The 21104-nt window shown below is 40.1% G+C and overlaps 1 protein-coding gene across 2 annotated transcripts in view; it reads right to left on the bottom strand.

Annotated features, from left to right (window-relative positions):
- The window catches only part of angpt1 (angiopoietin 1), a 93706-nt gene that overhangs the window by 60783 nt on the left and 11819 nt on the right, over positions 1-21104 (bottom strand). Inside the window, exon 1 of one of the 2 annotated variants that reach the window (XM_051955471.1) lies at positions 908-1103. The exons of the other annotated variant lie outside the window; for it this stretch is intronic. The gene's annotated coding sequence lies outside the window, so the exon portion shown is untranslated. Of the gene's footprint in view, positions 1-907; positions 1104-21104 lie in introns of those variants that run through there. 2 annotated transcript variants of the gene reach the window in all.

Genomic DNA, 21104 nt, shown 5'->3' with positions numbered 1-21104 from the left:
ACCTTGGAAATCTTGAGTAATTTTGTGCTGTGGCATTCTGTCAACCAAATAATTTACAAATCTAATCATTGGATCGAATGTGACCAACGTACAGCTGTCAAAATGCAAAGTACTGCTTGTGTAAATTCATTCCTTCTAATGATTATAATTGTAAATGAATCGGTTGACAAAATGTCAAAGCACACCGAAAGACAAATTACAACGCAAATAGCAAATGTATATATTGGTTTTTGGTTTAGTGCTGGTGGCCAAAAAGGTTCTAAAGCAAACACTAAAATCAATGTGTGTGTGTCTGTTGGCACAGTTAAATCCTGATTATACTTATGCTGCACATGTTTCCAGTAAAATATTCATTCTCAGTAGAAATATTGCTTTTTTTCCAATAGAGAGTAGATGAATGTCAAGATTTCAATCAACTGCAGCCCGGTGGATAATAAAAAGAAACAGAGGTGGATCTTTGCTTGTCAACAGGAACAGTTCTCGGCCGTCTGCACAGCTCTGCCAAGTGGAATTAGCCTCTCAGTGTAATATTCTTTCTTGGCACTGATGCAAAAGTCAAATGTAACATTTTTTTCAGGCCGGATTTCAGACATAATACAGCTTCCCCTAACTGTGAACTACACGAGGCTGATATAAGTGTCACTTTCCATATAACCTCCAATGGCCTGGGCCTCAGGAATTGGAAAGAAAACAGTGAGTCTGGAATCCACAAAGCTCCAGTAATGATGGATTACCACGCCTGATAATGAACCGTAGAATATGACTGTGTTTGGGAATGGCGGTCAGACTATCTAGAAATGTAAAATCTCTGAACTGTGCGGTTGTTTTCACTCCCTTGTAGGTCTAGGTTGAAAAACTACAGTTTAAAAAGCTGCAGGAATCTCTGCATCCATAGAGTCTAAGTCACCTTGAGTAAAGGTAGGAAGGGACGGATGTCTGACGGAAACTAAAGCCAGCTTCACTCGGCGGCCTCTGGGAGAGAATGTGTCTGACTCATGGCTGGATCTGGAGGGGTCATAAATGGAAAGTACCAAGGAGAAACAAGATTACACAAACACGCCCAATCACGTAAAATCACCACTCGGGAAGCCGTAAAATAGGCCAGTGTGGGTGTTGGGTTATTTAGACGCTTTCTAAACTCGACTCCACTTAAAGCCATTCCAGTCATCGACCACCAATCGAACCGCTGTTGGCGGCAAATCTGACCGAGCTGAAATGCAAATTTGTGTCAGTCAAGAAAGAGGTTTGGATGGTGAAATACATCTGAGTGCATAATGAGAATACAAAGGGTTATGACGATTTATTTTCTAAGATGTGATGTTCTGATGCCAGTGACTGATTTACTGCAGAACATTCGTAACTAAATCATTTTAACTTGACCTGAAACTGGAACCGTTTCATTCACTGTGATGTTTTTGTGTTTTCTCATCAGAAACCAATTCAATTCTTTTTCTCAGAGGAGTAAAACAGGTTTCAGATCAGTAAACTTTGTTAAAAAGCTTTACGTTTGATAAGCTTCTGTGTGAGGTTCACTGACTGAGGGTTAACCAGATAAAAAGGAGGCTCTGTTAACTGTTCAGACAGGAATAAACATCTAAAAAAGAATATCGGCAGTTAGAACCTGCAGGGTAAACTGGACAAAGACACTTTGAGAACAACGTATATGCACATATGGAGCAGGGACAACTAAAGCTACAACTTTATTTTTATAAAACTTGATCTAAAACCCTAAAAGGAGCATCTTTCTGGGGATTCTTATTCACAAGTACTAATGTTAATCATTTTAAGAAGACTAGCTTGTGGTACAGCATGCTAACATGGGATGCTAATGTTGTTATTAGCTTTACGTAGTCAGCTTGTGCTACAGTAAACAAATGTGGCTTAACATTATTAGCTTAACATCGATTCAATTTGTTATTTGTGTTATGACAAAGCCATAATAACTTTTCATTTTAATGCTGGCTAGCTTTATGTTATCGTATTTGATGATGGTGAGCATAATTTATCACCACGTTACCAGGACCAGAGTATGAAAATTATTCATGTCAACAGAGGGGAACATCTTCCCTCCAAAGCCCTCTTCTTACACTTTCACATATTACTAAACAGCATGTGTTATATTGTTGTTCAAACTAATGGTTCTCTCTCCATATGAGTCATTATAACAGCAAGAGAAAAGTATTTTTTTGCTGCCAAAATATTACATCAAAGTACCACAAAACCGCCTTATAAATTTCATTCTACCACTAAAATAACTTTAATACTATTTATAGCAAACCCATTATCATCCAAACAAAGGAATACAATGAAGATGGATTTACCCAGTGGTCAGGAGGGGAACTGTGGTTTGGGAATAGTAAACTATCATATTTTCTTTCAGCTGCATCTTTAAACTGTGTAGGTTTTGCTGAGGAGCAGCCACTTGAGATACAAGTGAACATTTTATTATCACACTTATAGTAACAGTAGCACCAGCAGACCAAAGTCATAATGTGGGTAAACTGACTCCGAAGTGTCTGTTACACAGTGTTTATCTAGAATTAGCTTCACGCAATCCACCAGTCGAAGCAGACCAAATAAGGCTGCAGCTCTAAAACCCCTGAGTGTATTAAACTGAGCACGACTGGCTTTACTGCTCCTCTAATCAACCTTCACAGCTTTACTTTACATTCTAAAATTAAAAGCCTTCATTGGTTCTGAACATGTTGCACTAGCATTCATGAAAATAAAAATAAATGTGGTTTGTAGTATTTATTCCAGGAGGCGTAATAAGACTAGTTCCTTTTTATACAAATCTACCCTCCGGCTTCACAAAATCACTGTTTGCTAAGTGACAGCCACATAAACACCAGTTTACGTTTCCCTAAGTGCTACTTTACACAGAGGCATAAAGGTTTTAAGGTGCTGTGTTTGGCACAGTTCGGCTTCATGTAGCCTGGATCTGACTTTACTAATGGTTCTGTCTGACGTCCCGACTGTGGAGATCCATTAGTGCCTTAACTGCACCCTTCAACATGTACAGACGGGTCTGTTTAGACATTTTATGAGGCACAATTGTATGCTAACCACTAAACAAACTGTCTGGGCAGTCTGGAATGACACGAACACAAAACAGCATGCAGATCTTAAAAGCTAAAGGCTTGTGTTACTGATTGAACCACACAGATCCATCAGATCCCCAACATGCCTCCTCTGTACATTATCATCTAGAGCTGCTAAATTGCCGTCGCTTGAGAGCCAAGAGCAGGATAATCCCTCAAGATGACCCTCCCTGCTATCGCTGCTACAGATTACTGCTAAAGTTTACCACTTTTCTGACGTTTCGCATTTAGCAGAACATCCAGCGCTAATAGACACATGCCATACATGCACCTGTGTTACATCTCTGGCTGAATGTCATTAATTGTCTCATAAATCTTTGTCATAGGGCCTGCTGCTAGCTAAATGGTCTCTGCTGGCCAGTATGAACTGTCCATATAGTCCAAGTGATCAGCACGCTTTTCCAGCTCACATATGCTCCAGAAAATTAACTACGTGTGGTTTGGGGTGAGTTAAATCTTTAAATCTCTAACTTCTTACTGAGACAGTAGTATACTAATGGAATAAACCTGTAAGTGCCTGGATAGAAAGTAATATTTTGGGTCAAATGAACCTTTCAAACCACAACACATTTATTAGAAAGTACTGTTTGAGTGAGATAAACCTTTAAAACCATAAGTCAGGCACTTTAGCAACCATCCACCCTAACAGGATCCAACAAACCTCAGTCTTAGAAGTGAAGTCCTTAAAGTGCATCATAGGTCAGAAGTCATTAACCTCAACTGATGTCTATTCCATGGTGCCCGTTGATAAAATTCTCTCAGTTTGCCAGCATAAACTATGCACAGTCCAAGTGACCGGCTCGCTTTTCCAGCTCCCAGACACTCCAAAAAAATTAACTATGTAAAGTTTTGGATGGATTAACCCTTTAAAGCTGTAACTTGTTGTTACAAAGTAGTATTTTGATGGAATAAACCTCCAAGTACCCGGACATTTAGTAACATATTTGGTCTAAAAACCTTTCAAAACCATAACACATTCATTAGAAATCACTGTTTGGGTGAGAAAACCTTTATAAACCATAAATCAGACTCTTTACCAACCATCCAACCTAACAGGATCCAACAAACATCAGTCTTAGGTGTGGAGTCCTCAAAGTGCATCATAGGTCAGAAGTGGTTAACCTCCACAGGTATCCATGTCATTGTACCCGTTGATACAATACTTTCTGCTTCCCAGCATGAATTATCCATAGTCTGAGTGACTGACTAGCTTTTCCAGCCCACATGCACTCCAAAAATATTTAACTTCGTACAGTCTTGGGTGAATTAAATCTTTAAATCTGTAACTTCTCTTTTAGAAAGTAGTATTTTGATGGAATAAACCTGAAGTACCTGGACAGCAAGTAATATCTTAGGTCACATAAGCCTTTCAAGCCATAACACACTCCTTAAAAATGACTATTTGGGTGAGCAAAACCTTTAAATGCCATAAATCAGACACTTTAGCAACCATCCAACAAAGCAGAATTCAACAAACATCAGACCTAGAAATACAACACCTAAAATACATTCTGACACATAATACTGTAGGTCTGAAGTCATTAACTTCTACAGAAGTCTATGTCATGGTGCCCATTGATACAATGCTACCTTTCAAACCATAAGTCAGATACTTAAAGCTGCTGTCCGGAGTTTGAATCGCAGCGTCTCCCAAAACACTGTTGGTCCCTCCCTCTGATTTCGCCCCTTTATTTGTGCACGCGCGCAGTACATGAGAGAAGTGCCCGGAGTGCTGCAGCATCTCGCCTGTTTTGCTGTTTTCCCCTCTTCTACATTTAGTACATTTAGTAAATAATAAAGGAATTACGTTAGAATGCTGTATTGAGTCTAACTTGTCCTAATACCAAAATAACATGAATCTGCTAGGACGAACGAGTAAAGTTTCAATATGTGATTACACTCGTGTATCCCTCTCGATGACGTTGTTTATCAAACTTAGTGCATTTACGCGTGTATATGTGTTACATTGTTTATTTATTTCTATCTAGAGTTCAGAATTGCATGACTCCTCTGACGAAGAGTATGTCCCAGACGCCCCAACATCTTCCTCCAGAGGTCGGGCATCTAAACGAAGCCGTCAGGCGGGCTATGGAGGCCGTGGTCGGGGAGCGAGGCGAGCACCCCGAGCCAAAAAACGTCCTGCAGTCTCTTGGCCTGACAAGCCGTGGGATTGGTAACTTTTCTGGAAGTTGCTGAGCCCTGATGCTCTCTCCTCCACAAGCAAAACAAATGTGCGCGTGGTTGCGTAGTGCGTAGCTCGCCCACCTCTGCATGGGCTTGCTTGCTGTGCGCGTAACCGTTGATTGACAGCATGACAAAGCTGAAGCTCGAACTTGATTGGTCGGCAGCAATCGGCGCTTTTTGGAATAACATGGGGGTCTATGAGAGGAAGGCGGAGCTCAGGAATAAATTTTCATATCGCGTTATACTAACTTTATATTATAGTATTGAACTAGACTAACACATTTAAGCTTTGTTAAAAAATGATACACAAATTGAAAACAAACGGAAACTCCGGACAGCAGCTTTAAGCAATCAAGCAACCTGATGGGATGTGATTAATATCAGTCTTAGAAGTAGAGTCTTTAAAGTGCAGCCTTTTCTGTTGTAGACATAACATTTTATGAGGCACAGTTGGATGTTAATCACTAAACAAGCTGTTCTGGCTGTCTGGAATGACATGAACATTAAACAGGATGCAGATCTTAAACGCTAAAGGCTTGTGTTACTGCCTGAATCACACAGATCCATCAGATCCCCAACATGCCTCCTCTGTACATTATCATCTAGAGCTGCTAAATTGCCGTCGCTTGAGAGCCAAGAACGGGATAATCCCTCAAGATGATTCTCCCTGCTGTCGCTGCTGCAGAAAGTTCACCACTTCTCTGGCGTTTCCCATTTAGCAGAACTTCCAGTGCAAAAAGGGGTTTTGATCTGTTTCTAAACGGTGGCAGCGCTGTGAGAGTCAGATCTGTGGGTCTGGACTGCATAAAACACTTCCAGCCGAGCTCCGTCACAGCTCTGCTTATCAGTGCAGCGTGGGGAGGCGATGCCGACCGTGTTACTGGGACGCTGTGGCTTCTGGGACGCATCTGGATCCATGACAGACCACTTTAATAGACAGGAGCGATGGGGGGCTATTACCCACCGTCACCTACCCCCTAAATCATCACCTCCCGATGCATCACAAGCCACCTCGGGACCAACGCCAGCGAACACACTCACGCCTTCTTATCACACAGCGACAGTGGAAGGTGAATTTGACACCCCTCTTTGAAACAGAGCCCAATAATTCACTCCGGCGGGCGTTCAGAGGCGTTATCCCGACACTCTCCACGGTGTCTAATATAGACACAGGAACAACTTCTGCTCCTATATCTCAGGAAGCTGTGTCACTCAGTCACTGGGCTGTTTGTCTTTAAATCCACCTTTAAGCACTTCGAGGCTCTCGGTCTTAAACTCTGTCAAGATTAGGTGAGTAACAACCCTCAGCTGACCTCTGCGACCTTCACCCCGCTGTCCAACATCCAGGCCTTTACTCAGCGGCTGACACATTTTCTTTAGTCTCACAGAATGAGACGGGCTGACAGAAGAAAAAACAAACACGTCAAATCTGTCTGAGCGGCTGCATTGTCCTTTAAGTTTAGATGAAACGTGCTGCAAATGTACATTCAGGAATAACCCTCTAAAAATGGATATCAGCAGTAAGGAATCATAGTATAAACCACACAAAGAACATTGTATTTTTCTTTCTAAATGTATATCTACCAGTATAATTTGTACATATGAAGACAGCTTCAGCACACAAATTAAATCATGACAGTACAATTTTGTTATTTTAAAATTTGGTGTGAATTCCTGAAAATGGGCATCTTCTGGGGGTTCTTCAGGGTGGTTTACTGCACCCATCTTAAATAGCAGCTTTTTTAGGTACCACGGCATCAACCGTTGCTTTGCTAAACATTCAGGATCTCAAAGAGATTTGGGATCATTGAAGTTTTTTTTAACTGATCTTTATCTGCTTGAACCTGAGTTAGATTTATTTACATCAGCTGTCACACAGGTGTCGTAAAGGGAGAGCACAATGTGTGGTGGGATGCTAGGAATCAGTAATCAGCAGCATCATCAATCAGTAATCACTTAACCTAAGCACTTGACCTGCTCTGATTGTATTGTTTCAGTCAATAAACACACCGTACACATTGCACTGCGTTATATTAATGCTTTCCTTGTTAATCCCCATCAACTCTGTTCAGAGGTCATTAAGTGTCACAAAAGTCTTTGTCATGGTGCCCGTTGCTAGCTACATTCCCCCAATCTTCTGCTTGCCAACATGAGCTGTCCATCGTCCAAATGACCTCCTCCTCTGGTTGTTTTTACTGTGTGGAAACTGAACCTGGATATGAGTAGAGTTAATGCTAATGTTAGCCACTAGCTTCTGTTCCAATTATCTTCAATCCAGTCCATCATTTAACATTGAGCTCACTGACTTTGTGAAAATTTGAAGTATGTTCCTGGGGAGTACTTTACAAATTTTAAGGTCTTTTCTATCCATCCATCCATTCTCTATACTCCGCTTTATCCTCACTAGGGTCATGGGGGGTTCTGGAGTCTATCCCAGCTGAAGACAGGGGACACCCTGGACAGGTCACCAGTCTGTCACAGGGCTACATATACAGACACACAATCACACTCACATTAGGTCTTTTCTACAATAATATAGATATTTTTCTGGCCACATGCCATTTCATTGTCCACACAGCCATCATTTTACAAAATACCATTGTACACATTTGCTATAATAAGCAGCTGATGTCAACAATGCATCAAATGGAAGAATGTCATTTTGTTTCTATGGATTTAAAACTGTGAATGCAGATGCAGATGCTTCAGCATGCTGGTGAAGTGGTGCTGATGTGCCATAATTAAGTCCTAAACTTACGATTGCTAATGCTATCTGAATGTTGTGGTTGTGATTTCAGAAGCGCGCTCACAATACAAAGCCACAATGAGCAAATTCAGACCTGACATTATCGCTTCCGAAACTCCCTGTTTGACATGTCCACACAGGGTTTTTTAAATCTGCAGAGTGCAATTTAGAAGCTGTTTGAAAAATCTTACTCTGAGCGACCAGAAACACTGTTTGCATGTGGATGAGAAGCTCAAACGTAGAGGAATGTTTATTTAGCAAAATATCCGTTTTAGTGTGCACAAACTAGAATTTTTTTTTTTTTTTTACATTTTTAAAAAATGGCACCATGACAGTGCAGGTTCTTCATTTATATCTACAAAAGTCACTAGTTGTTTATTCAAGCCTGTGGTCATAATCTCTAATAATTTCTTCCTCAGCATTCACTCCTCTCTTTTCTCTGAAGTCGCCGCTACCTCCAGACTCGTCTCTTCTGTCGAGCTGTGATGTTTAGTCAGTAAACTCTGAGGGTTTATGGGAAATGGTGTCTGTTAAAGGCCGGTAAAAACACAGTGAGGGACACATGTTGAAAAAGACTCCGTACCAAAGCTGTATTTTCACTTTTTAGTGCAGCTGTAAATTTCACAGACATTTTGAGTGAGGTTTTATGATGCAAAGTGGCCCGAGATGATTTATTTTATGATTTGGCACTATGGAAATAAAAATTCAATTGAGCTGAATTGAATATTCAGACTTCTGGAGCAGAACTCAGAGTTCTGGTTTCACTTTGGCTCCATTTGGTTTAAACATTGCCTGGAAGACACTCTAGAAACTGTAAACAAAAGGTAGTGTAGTTTAGAGCAAGAAAGAGAAGCTGAACTGAATAATCAATTACACTTTCATGGATTATTAGTTTTGTTGTTTTAATGTCTCCTTTTCATCTCAGAAAATGAAGATGAAGCCTCAAACATGTTGTAAGAGAATCCAAAGCGTGATATTTTCCAGACCAATCCAAGTAGATTGGGTAGCTAACCCTAACCAAGCTTCTAACATGTAATTAAAGGTCTGAAAAGGTTAATTTTAACCCAAACTGTGGTATTTTAGAAACCAAAGGTAGTAGTTATGGTGCCTCAACAGAACCAAGCTTCCGGCATCTAGTTAAAGCTATAAAAGGGTCAATTTAAACCAAAACCATGATATTTTCTGATTTTAACTAAGCCTTTAACGTGCAATCAAAAGGTGAAAGGAATCAAGAAGAGATATATTCTAAATCTAACTGCAAAGTGTTGATGCCTAAGAGTAACCGAGGTGCTGGCATGTAGTTGAAGATGTAAAACGCTCAACCCATAGACTGTATATAAAGATGGATGTAGCATCTGGCTCCAAAAATGAAGTCCACCCTGAAGTGTCAAAAACTTGCAATATCACGCCGTCCACTAGGGTTGGCTCCAAAAAGCTTTTTCTCCATAGACCCCAAGTCATTTTTGGAAAAAATAAAATTTGATAGACTGATGTTCTACAGCTCAGGATTTATTTCCCGTTAGTTTTCATGGTCAAAATGAGAGATCAGGTGGCCGATCTTAAAATAAACAAAACTGAATTTTAAATAAATCGTTAAAGTTGACGGAGCCAGGGGGCGTGGCTATACTTGATAGACAGTCTTGTCTCGAATGATAAGAGATAAGAGAGTCTTCAGCCCTCAGTCTGGCCCGCCCATAGACTGGTCCTGCCCCTAGCTGCTCTCCGGTCCAGTCTGTTTGATGACGCTTTTTATGTCACTGGCTTCAAAAAATCCAAAATGGCGACCAAGAAGTAGCAAAATCCAGGCTTCATTTTCTCGGCGTTGAAACCAACGGGTGACGTCACGGTTAGTTCACGCCTGGCTCAACCCAAAGGATGATATTTTCCAAAATCTAACCACTTTATTTTGGCACCTAAACTTTACCAAGCTTCTAAACATGCAGTCAAATGTGTTAAAGGGACAATTTTTAAATATTGCATGATATTTTCTGAAATCTAACCGGGTAGTTTTGGTGTCCAACCCTAACCAAGCTGCTAGCATTTAATTAAAGCCATGAGGTGGTTGATTATAACCCAAAATATGATATTTTCTAAGTCAAGCTAAGCTCTGTCCATGTAGTTAAATGTGTAAACAGGACCATTTTAACCAAAAGCACGGTGTTTTCCTCAATCTAACCAGGTAATATTGGTACCTAAAACAAACCAAGCTGTGAACAAGTAGCTAAAGGAGTTAAATGGCTAATTGTAACCCAACCTGTGATATTTTTGTAACCTCACCCAGTAGTTTTGTTGCTTGAACTGAACCAAGAGTCCATCATGAAGTAAAAGGGTCAATTTTAAACCAGCGTATGATATTTTCTAGCGTTCGACGTGTATTTAGAGGATAAAAAGGACTATTTTAACCTAAAACATTAACTTTTCCCAAACCTGACCACATAGTTTTGGTGCCTAACCCAAGCCAAGCTTCTAACATTTCATTAAAGGTGTAAATGGGCGGATTTTAACCCAAAGCATGATAGCTTTTTAAACCCTAACTGAGCTTCCAGCATGTATTTAGAAGGTAAAAGGACTATTTTAACCTAAAACATTAGAATTCCCTAAGCCTGACCACATAGTTTTGGTGCCTAACACTAACCAAGCTTCCAACATGTATTAAAGATATAAAAAAGTAACTATTTTAATGCAACACATGGTATTTATCTCAACCTAACCAAGTAATTCTGGTGGATGAGCTGAACCAAGACTCCAGCATGTAATAAAAATGTCAGTTTTAGCCCAAAGCATGGTATCTTCTAACCTTCACTGAGCCTCCAACATGTAGTTAGAGTCATTCTTTCACTCTCTAACAAGGGCTCTGTGGCTCTTTCTTCTTCCTCACAGTTTTACCTTTTGGGGATAAAATACTTCTGCAACCAGAATGCAGTCTAGTCACACAGGACAGAGATTTTTGCGCTGCAGGGTTGCAGTGATGTGGGTGGTCCAGTGGATTCATACTGTTGATCTCCGTTTGCATCTGAAAAACAACCCAACTGCTGCCAACGTTCGCCATCCAAGACTCCTCTCTTCTCACTTTACATCTTTTCTTCCCCTTTGTTTGTCCTTCAAGACACTGTTGTGTTGAGCTCATTGCGTTTCGGTTCTGCATCTCCAAGGACATAATGAAGCTTGTGTACACAACCTGAAAACCAGCCGACCGTTGCTCTGTATATATCATTAGCTAACTCCTGGTGCATCGAGTCTGAGGTCTGATCCACCATTTTTCACCCTTCAAAGGTTTTTCTGTCAAACCGGTTTGTCAACAGGGCAGAGTATAAAAGAAAGTGAGAATATCTGGCTGGTCTGAGTGATGACCTTCTGGAAAAACAAGTCAGAACTTCTAACGCGAGGGTATACGACTGAGGCCAAACTGATTTTCATATTTTCCACATTTTGTCAAATATTCTTCAGCTTGTGCGCTACAAACGGTTCACTAAAAAGCAGTGCGATAATGAAATTTGATAGTGCAGATTTTTGAGATGCAAATGAGCTTTGCATGTGGCCGGTTTGTATCTTACAACAAAAGAAAACCACAACAGAATACGGCTCGAGTCTGAAGGAAATGTTAAGAATGTTGCGCTAAATCGGGATTTTGAAACCCAAACTGGCAGAAATGTGGCTGGAAATGAGTCATATTTCAGATTTCAAGGTTTATTTATGAAGTCAAATGTACAAAAACAGGAAAAGCCTGAGAATTTCAAAGAGAGACTGAATGTTCTGTTGCTGTTTTTAGCTTTCTACCGTCATTTCTGGGTCTGTCTGTTACATAAATGTAGCATCGCTAACAGGAACCAGTCTGAGAGGACTTTCTTAATCTAAGCTGCGACAGTGTTTTGTCTACAGGACAAACCTTCAGTGATTAACTGAACCCCGGACCAGAATAAATCAACCAGAGTGTTCTTTCTGTCCGTCTGTCATGTGTAAGATTAAAGCCGAATGAGGAATACAAATTACAGTTCTGACAGTGTGCTATGAGAAGCTTTTTGACTTCAGAAAAGGAGAGATGGAACAAATGTTTAATTTCTGCAGCATTCTGGAGCTGGTGTGAGAACGTCCAACAGAAATGTTTGCTTTTCTTTTTATTGATGTTGGTTCGGTTGCGTGGACTCGGATTGGTTTTTCACGATCAGAATTTGAAATTAGTTTTCAGAGTTGGTCCAGACGGGGATAATTTGGCCTCTTTGGAAGAATAAATTTGATGAGAACGACACATAACTCGAGTCGCTGACTACAAAACATCTTGGAAAACGGTCTGACAAAGCGTGCAAAGAAGAAATAAAAGTATATCATACAGAGTTTGAGCTACTGTAGGGAGCTTTTCATTGTTAGATTTTATAAGGTGTATATCATTCTAGTTCTCTAGACAAACACTAAGTTAAAAATGAAATATTGCTATATTATTTGTTGAAATTTGCTAACAGGAGTATTTCTCACCTATATAATCATTCATGATATTATAACTTCCTAAAAATGACAATTTCATGAACAGAATGTGTGATTACGTCTCACACGTAGTTAAATGTTTAATATAAATTCTGGAAATACCTCTCCAGGCCTGAATTAAAGACAAAAACACTCAAATCTTTGCATCACATGAACATATTTGGAGACTTTTTTCCATTAAAATAATCCTTCCATGCATTAAAATAGCTTAGATCCTGGATGAGGCCCTAATTCTTGCTTTGCACCGAGGTCTGATATTTATTTATAAAGAGTTAAAGAGTCACATTTCACTTTCAGAACAGACAAAGGCCAAAACAACAACCAAAAAGATCCATCAAACAATAAAACAACCAAGATAACCAAACCGAGGTGTGATAAGCAAACCTAAAAACTAGCCAAGCTTCGAACATTTAATTAACGATGTAAATGGGCGAATTTTAACCCAAAGCAGGATAGTTTCTAACCTTAACCGAGAGTGAAAAGGGCAATTTCATTTCAACACATAATTTCCTCAACCTGACCTGCTAGTTTCGGTGCCTAAGCCTGACCAAGCAACGTAAACAATCCTAAAAACTCCAACAGACGAACAAAAAAATCCCTTGTCCTTGATGCATCTTCTAGCTTGTTTCTTCTAGCATATTAAAAGCGCAGTATAAACATGCTAACAAGGTAGAAAAACAAGATTTTCAGCCTTGAACTACTCGATTTCTTGTGACTTCCGAGGTTTTTGTTTATTGTCTTCCTGTATGAAGCAGGAAGACACTCTACAAAAACACTAATTTCCCTCAAATACTGTAGGCTTTTACTTTAAATATGTAACTGTATCTGTAGCACATGCAACAACAATCCCTATCAGAGACGTTCTGTGGTTTGATAAATGAAGGCGAACCCGGTGAAGTGAAGCTCACGCACTGGTGTATATTTTCACTAATCCTCCGGTTACACTGCTGCTCTCTAATGTCAAAGTGGGCCCAAAAATTACTCTAATTAATTACGCTTATCTGGCCGTATGGGAGAGGAAGTACTCGCATTCACCCAAGACGTGGGAACCCATGAAGCCAAACAAGCAAACAAAGCGGGACCTGCTGCTTCATGTGGAGGCCCGGATCGTCGAGCAGCCGTCCGGAGATGTCGAAGCCCGACGTGGGAATCTTTCCTCGGGGACACATCGGAGCAGGAATGTGGCCGACGAGGGCCTTTTCTGCGTCCAAGCTTCGGGCCGTGTCAGTCTGCCCCCATTACTGAAGCACCAAACCGCCGTCCCACGAAGGAGGGCTTCATCATACAAATATTTGAGATAGCATTCCTGCGTACCCTCGAAACATCGCAGCGGGGGGCTCGACTGCCAAGAAAAGTTGCGGAAAGAGATGCGAAAGTTTGGTTTCAGAAACTTTTACTACGTTTGTGTGTTAAACCTCCCAGTCAAGGGGAAGAAATGTTCCAGTGCGAGTGCCAGCAGCTCCATCTATCACGCCGTATGTCTCTTCTAATCAAAATGAATGTGCATTTAATGACAAAGGCTGTTTCCTTCAACGTCACGTCGGTGTTTATCTTCCACCCTAACATCCCATTAAGCAGCGCTGCAGGCTTTATAAACCATCCCAGAGCTGAGTGGGGTTACAGTCCAACCACAGCTTTACAGCTTTTCTCACTTTCTCCGTCCACATCTCTTCATCTTCATGTGTTTGCTCTTCCAGCTCCATAGACGGCTATCGCATCGGCTCCAGATAAAGTTACTCGTGAGTCATTTTGTGCTCTTCCACTGTTGCTTTAGACACACCCTGAGCTATATATCAAATCTGTGGGTGCACGAGGCCTTTTTTAAAGTGCTGTAGGTGGTATTTTCAGGCGGTTCGCTGCGTTTTTAAGCATAAATTTGGGTCTGAATTTCCCTTAAATGAGGCAGGAAGATGAAGATCCTCATGTAAAACAGTTTCAATCTGACCTGCAGTTCAATACGGCTGTTAGAGAGAAAATAAACGCTGCTATTAAGGATGGCGTGCATCCATTTACTGCAGCTTGTGATGGATGAAAATGCTGATAAGCTACATGAATATAATTGTGAGTCATGCATTTAACAGCACGATTCATCAGGTTCTGATTTTCGATATCTTTTCTCTGCTGCATGACGATGGTTAAACTAGATAGCAGAAGAGAGGAGAATTTAGCACCAAGGACGCTGTGACCTGTAGATATGATCCTTGGCTTTTTATCTGTCCAGGTTTCTGCTTATTTTTGAATTTCTTACAGGGATAAAGTGCACAAGATAAGTTTATCAAACGATCAAAACCTCGGTGCAATTAAACTGAGATCGGTGCGTTCAGAGAGGAACACCAGAAACGTCCTCTGCTCAAGTTTTCACTTAATCGTCTTTAAAATTCCAGACGCTAAATGAACCTGGAGATATGGCAGATATGGAGCCATTCTTTTTCCTTTCTGGAAACAAGTTTTTCTAAGATCAAAATATGAACTTTGAGACTCAAAGTGTTGCATTTCTGCCTCCAAGATGTTCCTTAATGTTCCGTAGCACAGTGGGGTTTTAGCTAGCAGCGGGCTCCATGACAAAGACTTACATGACCATTAATGACCTCCAACTAGAGCTCGTGTGTTTAAGATGAACTAGGTTTAACCACCTTATGACCCAAGTTTGTTATCAATCAATCAGTTATTGATTGATAATGCTGTTGACAGCAGACAAAAACAACAGAATCAGACTGAGGTTCATGCTAGTAGCAATCAGTTAAAAAACGTCTTGATCAGTCCTGATCTGTCTCTGGTTTGAACTTTTACTCTTCCATTACAACTTGTAAGCAAACTCCATCTGCTGTATAAGGTTACATGATGTGACTGAAATCTTCAAAGCAGCTATAAATAGACCTTGAAGTGTTGAAGAAAGTCATCTGACCTTAAAGTCCTTCTCTGCACATTGATTAAACGCCTAAAATCTCATCACTGTGAATCAAAATAACTTAGATTTTTCTCCATGAACATAATCCATTTCTGCCCTAAAATGACTTTAACATTAGAGTAATTCAGTCTCAGATGTTAGAACTGGAGATGGATCCTGAAGAATTAGAATGAAACTGAAAGTTCCACCCAGACAGGATTGGGTCTTTAGGTTTGTTTTGCATGACACCCAAAAAGTCTGAATCTGTGTTTTTTAGGATTTCATTGGTACACTGCAGCTTTGAGATGGAAATTCTCAGACTCTGTGTTAACTGTTGGTTTTGTTCATGAAGTAACAAATGAAGGAACACCATATTAAGGAAAAACAGAAAGGATTGTATAGATTTTATGCTGTAGATCTCAGCTCTTTATGATTAATAATATATTCAAGGTAAATTGTTGTACACAGGATCTATCACTTCAACAGTTATAACACTTCCAATTTATGCAAGATTTTCCAGTAGCTATGCCTCATATCTCATAAATGCATCTTGTTGGTCACTCTTCACGTCTATAAAATCAAGCTTTGAGGCTACTTTATGCTAATCATGGCCATCTGTGCACAACTCGACACCTCTACGAACTCTTAGAAACTGTTAAAGTAACTGCTGTTGATCTACAACCGAGACCTATTCAGCAGCTGCACAGATTATTTCAGAAATACTGAACTGTTCTCATAATATAACTAAATGTTTCCAGATGAGCCACCATGTTGGTTCGGAGACAAACAAGGGAAGTGTTCATCCAACCAGTGTAGCTGGACGAAAGACCGGTGTTTAACTGGGAACAACTTGTCAAGGAAAGCGGGAAATTACCAAAAACCGACACCTATATGTTCACATAAAGGTATTTTATAAAGAAAACTTGGACTCTTGTCAACCATCCATCATTACTGTCTCATTTTACATCCAACAAACGTCCAACGTTGGGAAACGGTGCAAATCCTCAAGTCCAAAAACACCTCTTTGGTCTCAAACTACGACTTTTATGTTTCACTTTTCATCATAAAGCAGCTGTTGATGTTTTATTTTCTCATTAGACATCTTCTATCCATAAGATTTATCCTTCTACATGCATTATAGTAGCGCTGTTTAACAGTCACTGATTGAATATAAAATCCTCTCGTCTGTCCAGAAATCACTGAAAGGCGGTTCGAGGCCACAGAAGTGAAATCTCTGATTCTTCTCAGGCTGATCTGAAGGTCGTCCCGTCCAAACACAGACTCGTGTTCAGATCAAACAAACAGAAGAACGGACCTGCACTTGCAGCTCTGGAGGATTAACCCCTCCATCCCAGGACATTTAAGTAAACGGCAGCAGTCTGTTCGATCAGCGACAGATTTACGAGCTGGTTCCTGTTTGGCCTCCAAGCTGCAGCAGAAGAAGAAGCTTTTAGTCGACTTTCACTGCTGCTGCTGGGAATAAAGAGTGTTATTTAACTGGCAAACCTGGGAAACTGGGAGCAACTTCTCAAGGAATACATGAAATATCTCCAGAACATGCTTATATGTTGCTAAAAAGGCAGTTTATGGAGAAAAACCAACAACCAGGAGAATGTTTCTATATCAGCACAGCACAAATGTCCACTGTGGCCATGTTATATCATACAACTGATTCATATTGTTGTGTTTATTAAAAATATTATTGAAAATATGCATTCCTAGTGTCCTGAAACATGATGTGTTTTCCCTTTGTGACAGAAAAGATCAGGCTTAAGTTCATGCTGATACTGATCAGTTCTGAAACGCTTTGATCAGAACATCTCCAGCTGATGAAACCACTAAACAGATTAGATTTCTTTAGAAATGTCATTATAGTGAAATGCAAACATGCCGTTTTACTAATTATAGTCCATATGAGTGGATTTTTAAAGGAACATGACACATTTCAAGTCATTTTGGTGCAATAAACCAATAACGGTCCAATTCCACTTACATCTGGAAATTCTGCCTGTTTGTTTTTCAAAAGAATTCAAATGTTGACATTTTTAGTAAGAAAATTTGCACCAAAAATGAATGTAAGTATGAAAAAGTTTCCCTGCATACTAAGCACATGTTATAGCTTCATGACAGCATATTTGCTTTGAGGCTTTGACTCAATGCTTTGATGTTAAATTGAAAAATGAATAGTCATTTATCACATTAACAATGTCTACACTGGGTTTATCATTCATTTAATACTATCTTCATTTTATTTAAAAAAAAAATGCTTTTCTTCCAAAAAATAAGGACATTTCTAAGTGACCCCAAACTCTTGGATCGGCTAAAGTTGATATAGTTAAAGTTGATCAACAATAGCAAAGGTTTCTCTGTATTAGTTAAAGTTGCTCTAAAATGAGTCAAAGTTGCTCTATATTTGTTAAAGTTGCTCTAAACGAGTTACAGTTGACCTACTCTACTGTTCAAATGTTTGATGTCGCCCAGACAATTCCATGTTTTCCATGAAAACTCCCACGTTCATTCAAGTGCTAACATAACTGCACAAGGGTTTTCTAATCATCAATGAGCCTTTCAGCACCATTAGCTAACACAATGTAGCATTAGAACACAGGAGTGATGGTTGCTGGAAATGTTCCTCTGTACCCCTATGGAGATATTTTATTAAAATCAGCTGTTTCCAGCTAGAACAGTCATTTACCACATTAACCATGTCTACACTGGATTTATCATTCATTTAATGTTATCTTCATTGAAAAAAAGCTTCTCTTTCAAAAATAAGGACATTTCTAAGTGACCCCAAACTTCTGACCGGTAGTGTACATGAATGAACGCTGCTCTATATTATTTAAAGTTGCTCTAAAATGAGTTAAAGTTCTTCTATATCTGTTAAAGTTGCTCCATATTAGTTGAAGTTGCTGTATAGGAACTGACCTACACTACCGTCATTTAGCACATTAACAATGTCTACACTGGATTTAGCATTCATTTAATGTCATCTTCATTGAAAAAAACTGCTTTTCTTTTTAAAAATAAGGACATTTTGAAGTGACACTGAACTTTTGAACGGTAGTGTACATGAATAAAAGTTGTAGTTTTGTAGTTTAGGTTTTGAAATAGTTTTGAGGCAAGAAAAACCCAGATTGATGCAAAGTTTGCAGTGTCAACGTGCAGCAGAAGTGTAAGTTGTGCAAATTGCTGAGGACCAATGAAAAGAAACGCGCTGAAAGTTCAATAAAGCAGATGATTTTATGAGGACTTTACTGGACTAAGCCTTGAGGGTGTTGTTGTCGAACAGGAGGAAGACGGGAAAAGTGAGACTGCAACCCACTTTACTGTGTTTCTCTTCAGGTCTGCAGCCAGTTTGCCAGCTTAGTCCTGGTATTATGTGGAATGAGAGAAGTCTGGCTCTGGTTCCACTCAACTCTGCAGAGCAACGACTGTTTCTGATGTCAAAACACTCAGTTAACGCAGATCTGTGGCTGCAGAAGTCTTTATCTTTGCGTTCATACATGCGGCTGAATGAGGCGTCGCAACGATCACAACAACGAAGCGATAAACCGAAGCCGAACGGACTCCAGTGTCCAAACGACAGACCGTCTTCCACTAAAATATGCATGTGAAGAACAAAACAAGATGAACTTAATACGTTTATGGGTTTGTGGAACAGTTCAGGGTTTAAGAACAAGTTGTTCACCGCAGGAACAAAACAAAACCTGATCCATGGCTCATTCTTTTCATACTCAAGCATCTGATTGTGATTCTTTCGTTCCTTCGGGTCTGAAACGAGTCGACCTCTGAGGCTGAACTCCAACGAGGAGCCTCCAAAGGACAAAGACATCCAGTCAGACACAAACATCTGTCGGGGAGAACGAAGAGCCGCTGTGGGGAGAGTCGGCCTCCGAGGCAGCAGGAATCCACACTTCAAACGCTCCACAGAATCCACTCCGGGATTAATAATTATCAGATACACGACTTCACGATTGGACGGACATAAAACGAGACACGAGCGCATTAAAGCTCCGAGTGAATCCCCATTTTTCACGATCTTTTCTTGGAAGGGAACCAGCTGTAAGGGAAAGACGCTGTTACTGTAAATTCACACCATCAGACGTCCTGCGAGCAGCTCAAATATCCAAACACGCTTTGTTTTCTAACGCCGTCCCAGCTCCCCCCGACCGCCATCATTCTCTGATTTACGGCTAAACGGAGCGAAGTCTGGAGGAAAATAAATAGCAGCAGATACGGGTGAGTGATATTATCATCTGCTGGGTTTATCAGGAGTCATTATGAAACAAAAATACAGATAACGCCGAGCTGCACGGGTTCAAACGCAGTCGTGATTTGCTGCAGAAACAACACGGTTCTTGCGCGTTAACCGAGTCTCCGATCGAGTCCAATGTTCCGCTCTGTCGGAGCCATTATTGTCTCATCCCTGGCTCGTAATCAGTCAGCAGTGGCAGATACAACAGGAACGCTTTGGCAGCTCTTCTGACCAGAACTCTCTCAGTAATAATGGCGTCCACCGGCTTGCCCAGAATAACATTATTTATGCTTGTTCATTTTATAAGAAAATATTTAAACGCCGCAGTAGAATTAAACTTTCAAGCAATGTTTATATACTAGCAATGATTTAAACGACCACGTGAAAGTAAAAGAAAGTGATATGCTAACAAGTAATGATCAACTAAATTAAGCTCAGTGGAGCATTTTTGTAGCTTTTGTAGCCTCATTATTTGGGTTTTACTGCACCAAACTTTAATGTCACTGCTCTGATCAGGACTGTTAAACCCAATAAAGCCACTTTATATGAAGTAACAAGCAGCAAACAGCAGCCACACAACGCTAGAAAGTGTAAAAACTAAACAAAAAGTAAGCTTTTAGCAATTACAGTGAGCTATCTTCGTCTGAGGTTGGTGGAGACCAAATCAGAGCTACAGCAAGAGTATATATAGGCCTCAGCTTCACCACTTGTTCTGTGTCTGTACTAAGGTAGAAATGATGGATTTCTGGAGGTTTTTTTCACTTCTGATTCAATTAACGTCATTCAACATTTAGCATTTGCCAATGCCGAGTCCCAAACTGATCCCATTTCCTGATAATTAGTTAGTTTAGCTAGCAACAGCCACAATGACAAAGACTTCCATGGAGGTTAATGACCCAGAGTGTCATGCTTTGGACATTTTATTTCTTGCGCATCTCATTTTGTATCTCATTTGCTTCATTTTCCATCTAATTTTTGTCACTTTGGACCAAAGGTGTGATAACTGGGACTACATGTAGCTCATATTGTTAAACAGAAAGCATTGTGGGAGTTTAGCTAGCAACGGGCACCATGACAAAGACTTCTGTGGAGGTTAATGACACTGAGCATCTTGGTTTGCTCATCTTATGGCTTGTGTTTGTAATTTCTTGTCTTGTTTATCCATTTTTTTTGCTATTTTCTGTCTTGTTTGTTTGATTGATTTTTATTGTGTTTTGTCTCATTTCTGTCATTTTGCATCTTGTTTGCCTCACTTTGCACTTAATTTTTGTCATTTTGGGCTACAGACAGTTCATATTGGCTATTGCAGGAGTTTAGCTAGCAATAGCCATAAATGACAGAGTAATGTGGAGGTTAATGGACTCCAACCAGAACTCAGACATATTTCAGTGCCTGCAGTAGAGGAGGGTGTGATTATTGGACTCTTGCAAAAACACCACCTGCCAACCT

This window comes from Acanthochromis polyacanthus, chromosome 11 (assembly GCF_021347895.1).
Source record: "Acanthochromis polyacanthus isolate Apoly-LR-REF ecotype Palm Island chromosome 11, KAUST_Apoly_ChrSc, whole genome shotgun sequence".
NCBI lineage: Eukaryota > Metazoa > Chordata > Actinopteri > Pomacentridae > Acanthochromis > Acanthochromis polyacanthus.
Note: the sequence above shows the minus strand (reverse complement) of the source record. Positions and strands in the feature narration are given on the sequence as shown.